Genomic DNA, 6,127 nt, shown 5'->3' on the forward strand with positions numbered 1-6,127 from the left:
GAAATGAGGGTGATGCTTTCCTGCATCATGAGAAAAAAGTCAACAGCTTGAAAAGTCAAATTGGCCAAATGGAAAAGGAGATACAAAAGCTCTCTGATGAAAATAATTGCCTAAGAATTAGGATTGAACAAATGGAAGCCAGTGACTTTATGAGAAACCAAGACACAATAAAGCAAATCCAAATGAATAAAAAAATAGAGGGCAATGTGAAATATCTTCTGGGAAAAACTGCCAACCTGGAAAATAGGTCCAGGAGAGATAATTTGAAAATTATTGGTCTACCTGAAAACCATGATCAAGGAAAGAGCTTAGACACCACTTCCAAGATATTCTCAGGGAAAATTACCCTGAAATTCTAGAAGAAGAAGCTAAAATAGAAATTGAAAAAATCCACTGATCACCTCCAGAAAGAGATCCCAAAAGGAAAACTCCCAGGAATATTATAGCCAAATTCCAGAGCTCTCAGGTCAAGGAGAAAATATTGCTGCCAAAAAGAAAGAATTCAAGTACTGTGGAGCCCCAGTCAGGATAGCACAAGACCTAGCAGCTTCTACATTAAAGGACTGGAGGGCATGGAATATGATATTCCAAAGGGCAAAGGAAATGGGATTACAACCAAGAATCACCTACCCAGCAAAACGCAGCATAATCTTTCGGAGGAAAAAATGGGACTTTAATGAAAAAGAGGACTTTCAGATATTTGTGATGAAAAGACCTGAACTGAATGGCAAATTTGACTTTCAAATACAAGACCCTAGAGAACCATAAAAAATTGGAGCTGGGGGACATACCTGGGGTTGTAGAGTGGGTGACTGTCTTGTGTCTGAGGCCAGGTTTTGGCTGGGATCCCCCTAGGTCCAGGGGTGATGCTTTGTCCACTGTGTCACTTAGCTAGGTGATGACATCTTTAGGGTTAAATTGAGGGGTGAAGGGAATTCACTGGGGATGGGGGAAGGGCAGAGGTGAAATCCTACATGAAAGAAACAGGAAAAGGCTCATGGAGTGGGGGGAAGAGATGGGAGAGGAGCAGGGCAGTAAATGAATTTTACACTCATCAGAAAAGGCTCAAAGACCTTAAACTCAGCAGAGCTGCCTCAAGGAGGGACTAACACACACACATACCCAACTGAGTGGAGTAATCTATTTAATCTGGGCAGTAAATGAGCCTAACACTCATCAGAATTGGCTCAAAGACCTCAATCTCATTAGAATTGGCTCAAGGAGAGAATAATGTACACACTCAATTGGGTGGAGTAATCTCTCTAAAGCGGCAGGAAAATAGGAGGGGAAGGGGATAAAGAGAGAGGGGCAAAAGAAGGAAGGGCAGAGTGGGGGAGGGGACAGACAGAAGCAAATCCCTTTTGAAGAGTGATAGGATGAAAGAAGATGGATAATAGAATAAATATCATGGGAAGGGAATAGGATGGAAGGGAAACAGGTAACAATAGTAATCATGAAAAAGAGAAAAGGGGGGAAAATTGTACAAAAAATATTTATAGCAACTCTTGGTGGAGGCTAAGGATTGAGAATCAAAGGAATGTCCATCAATTGAGGAATGATGGAAAAAGCTGTGTTATATGATTGTAGTGGAATGGTAGCACACTACAGGAAATGACAAACAGGATGATCCCCGAACAACCTGGAAAAACTAATGAACATCGATGTATAGTGAAGTGAGCAGAGCTGGGAGGACATAGTGACAGCAGTATTGTTCAATGAGCAATTGTGAATGACTTAACTACTCTCAGCAATGCAATGATCCAAGACAATCCCAAGGAACTAATGAGGAAGCTTATTATGCACCCCCATAGAAAGAACTGATAAAAAGAACACTTGTGGATTGTACATATATAACCTGGTTGCAATCTTGTGGAAGGGGGAGGAAAGGGAGGGAGGGAGGGAGAAAAAATTGGAATTCTAAATCTTATGAAAATGAATGTTGAAAACTACCCTTACATGTAACTGGAAAATAAAATAAATGTTTGTTGCTAAATTTAAAAAAAAAAAAATTTTTAAAGAAAGAAAGAGGGCGGCTAGGTGGCGCAGTGGATAAAGCACTGGTCCTGGATTCAGGAGTACCTGAGTTCAAATCTGGCCTCAGACACTTGACACTTACTAGCTGTGTGACCCTGGGCAAGTCACTTAACCCCCATTGCCCTGCCAAAAAAAAAAAAGAAAGAAAGAAAGAAAGAAAGAAAGAAAGAACTGATATTGATGGAACACAAGACTAAAGGATGCTATTTTTCACTTTGTTTCATTTTTTTCCTCTTATTCAAGTTTTCTTATACAAAATGAAAAATATGGTAATGTTTTACATAATCGTACATATATAACCTATATCTGATTGCTTACCACCACAGGGAGTGGGGAGGGGAGGGAAGGAAGGAGGGATAAAAATTGGAACCCCACAAAAAAATTGGTACCCAAAACCATAAAAATGTTTATTACATTAAAAAAATAAAAAGTTTTAACCTGGAAATTAAGGAAACAATGAATATAGGAGAAATAAGGTCTTTAATCGGGCAGAGGAACTATGTAGCTCATGGTATCCCAAAGCTCGGAAGCTAGTGTAACGATTGGAATGACGCCACCTGCAGAAGACTTACTGTAGAAAAGCTCCGCCATGAAAGGAAGGTCTTTGAGGGCAAGGCCATGCGGCTTTTCTTTGGCGTCAGGAAGTGACTGTCGGGAGGAGGAAGGGGGAGCCGGGCGCTCTGTCTCGCTCTCTCTTTCCTTTGGACTCTGGTGGAGAGTGGAGCTAGAAATGTCCTCTCCCTTTAATAGATAGATGAATGTAGGCCTTTCTCTCTCTGTTTACCAAATTCTTATTCTCCTTAATAAATACTTAAAAGCCTAACTCTTGCTTAAAGCTTATAATTTATTGGTGACCACTCATTAGATATTTTAGACAGACTAGCTAGAATTTTAGCCTTTAACACTAGGAATACCCAAAGATGGGAATAGAGGACAGGGTTTTTATGGGGTAACAGAACAAAAAGGGAACCAAAGATTGCTCCAGAGTGACATATAACTAATTAATGTAAATGAACCTTTAACAAAAGAAATAATAGAACTGTTCCTAAGTTAAGTATAGGTGTTAGGGGTGGCTAGGTGGTACAGTGGATAAAGCACTGGCCCTGGATTCAGGAGTTCAAATCCTGCCTCAGACACTTGACACTTACTAGCTGTGTGACCCTGAGCAAGTCACTTAACCCCAATTGACCTGCCTGCCCCCCCAAAAAAAAAGTATAGGTGTTACTGACTCTGAATAGAAACTACTTAATGTAGATACTCTTTTATGTAATAACCCAAGGGAGTAAGGTGGGGAACATTGGGAAGGGATAAGTTACTTGGAGGAAGGTCCATAAGTCCATTAAGAGTCTGGAAATGACAAAGACAGTCAGCCCCAGGCAATTTATTTGTCTGGGAAAGAGGGGACTGGGTGGGGAATCAGTTCTCAGTAAATTTTCTTTTCTTTTTCTTTTTTTTTTTTTAATTTTTGTAGGGCAATGAGGGTTAAATGACTTGTCCAGGGTCACACAGCTAGTAAGTGTCAAGTGACTGAGATCAGATTTGAACTCAAGTCCTCCTGAATCCAGGGCTGGTACTTTATCCACTGCACCACCTAGCTGCCCCCTGAGTAAATTTTGTAGTTCTCAAAAGCAACTATACAAAAAAAAAGCTCACTGTCTTAGGAAGTGAGTTCCAAGGAATTTCCCTTTCCTCTTTGATGAACAAATCAAATGAGTCAATATAATACATATTATTACATTGTATTATTTTGTTAGTCATAAATTGTTTTATTATATTTATAATATAAAATCATTATTTCGATGTTATTATAAACCATAATATAGAATATATTTTTTCTATATTATTCTATACTTTTTATAAGGGAAGATAGATGATAAAGTAGATAGAGGGTAAGGCCTGGAATCAGGAAGACTCATCTTCCTGAATTCAAATCTGGCCTCAGACACTAGCTGTGTAACCCAGGGCAAATCACTTAACCCTGTTTGCCTTGGTTTCCTCGTCTGTAAAAGGAGCTGGAAAAGGAAATGGCAAACCACTCCAGTATCTTTGCCAAGAAAATCCCAAATAGGATCACAGAGTCAGACAGGACTGAAATGCCTGAGCAACAAATACACTTATATAATGTAATTATATATACAATTTCTATATGATTATATAGAATTTGTCATGTTATATATTCGATCTTTTACATATTATTTGTATGTTTATTATATAGAGTATATTACATATATGCATATCATATATATCTCTATGTATAATATAAGGTGCTTTGAAAACCTTAAAGCACTACATAAATGCTGTTGTTGTGACTGTGATTATAATTATATTGTTTTGATTGTGATTATAACTTACAGGACAACTTTTGGGTTTCACTCTGTGAACCAAAATGTGGAAAGGCTCGCCTAGGCCTTGTCTCTCCAGCACCTATTATAAGATGCAATTACAGCACCCCCCCACCCAGGTCCTGGATTCGAACCTTAGGATACATTGACTCCCCAGTTCTTAAGTTGGACTGATGCCCCTCTAACCAGATGGGGGTTGTAGAGCTAAGACAGGGGTTCTTAACTTGGGACTCCAGAATGTGCTTTGGAAAACATTTTCACAACAATTTCAATAGAATTGGTTTTCTTAGTTATGTATTTCATGCATTTTTAAATATTATCCTGCGAAGATAAGCTTCACCAGACCACCCAAGGTTAAGAACCCTTGAGTTAAGAACTGGAGGGGGGCGGCGCGGCTAGGTGGCGCAGTAGATAAAGCACCGGCCCTGGAGTCAGGAGGACCCGAGTTCAAATCCGGCCTCAGACACTTAACACTTACTAGCTGTGTCACCCTGGGCAAGTCACTTAACCCCCATTGCCCCGCAAATAAATTAATAAATTAATTAAAATTAAAAAAAAAGAATTGGAAAAGGTTTCTTCCTAAGATATAGCTGGAGAAGAGATGGGAATAAATGACTTCAGGTCTAGGAAATAGATGAAGAATCTTGAGATTCTGGGAGAATTCGGGTCACTGTGGAAATCAGAGTAGGCCCAAACTGGCCAGTTGCAGCTGCAGAAACCTTACCTCCTTGTTCACTTCAAATCTGCTTTCCTACATGCTCTTTTCTTCTCTCCAAACATCTCCGTTAAAAATACTGTACTAAAAATATTTCTAGCTGCTCTTTACGTGGTGGCAGGGAACTGGACGTTGAGGGGGTGCCCATCCATTGGGGAATGGCTGGACAAGTTGTGGTATATGAATACAATGGAATACTATTGTGCTGTAAGAAATGATGAGCAGGAGGAGTTCAGAGAAACCTGGAGGGTCTTACGTGAGCTGATGATGAGTGAGATGAGCAGAACCAGAAGAACATTGTACACAGTATCATCAACATTGAGTGTTGATGGACTGTGATGGACTATATTCTTCTCACCAATGCAATGGTACAGAAGAGTTCCAGGGAACTCATGATAGAAGAGGATCTCCAAATCCAAGAAAAAAAAAAACTGTGGAGTATAGATGCTGAATGAACCATACGATTTCTTTTGTTTGTGGTGCTGTTGTTTTTTTCTATTTTGAGGTTTTTCATCATTGCTCTGATTTTTTCTCTTATAACAGAACTAATGCAGAAATAGGATTAATGTTATTATGTGTATATATATATATGTGTGTGTATAGATATCTATATCTATATATGTATATGTATATAGATATATAGATATAACCTATGTCAGATTACCTGCTGTCTAGGGGAGCGGGGAGGGAGGGGAGGGAGGGAGGGAGAAAAATCTGAAATTGTAAAGTTTGTATAAACAAAAGTTGAGAACTATCTTTACATGTAACAAAAAATAAAATACCTTATATGTAAAAAATAAAAAGAATAAAAAAAAAATACTGTACTACTTATAAGAGGTGATTCAGGTGTCATTACCAGTCATTTCACCTACTCTAGTAATAGCAATCAGTCTGTTAACAGCTTCCACTACCCTCCCCCAATCACAGACCACCAGCACTATAGACAGTTGGGTCATAATTATTTATGTGCTGGTTGAGTTTATTTTTTGAGAAACTTAAGGAAATTCATTGGAGGAAGGATGAGAAGCACTTTTTT

Source organism: Dromiciops gliroides, chromosome 3, assembly GCF_019393635.1.
Source record: "Dromiciops gliroides isolate mDroGli1 chromosome 3, mDroGli1.pri, whole genome shotgun sequence".
NCBI lineage: Eukaryota > Metazoa > Chordata > Mammalia > Microbiotheria > Microbiotheriidae > Dromiciops > Dromiciops gliroides.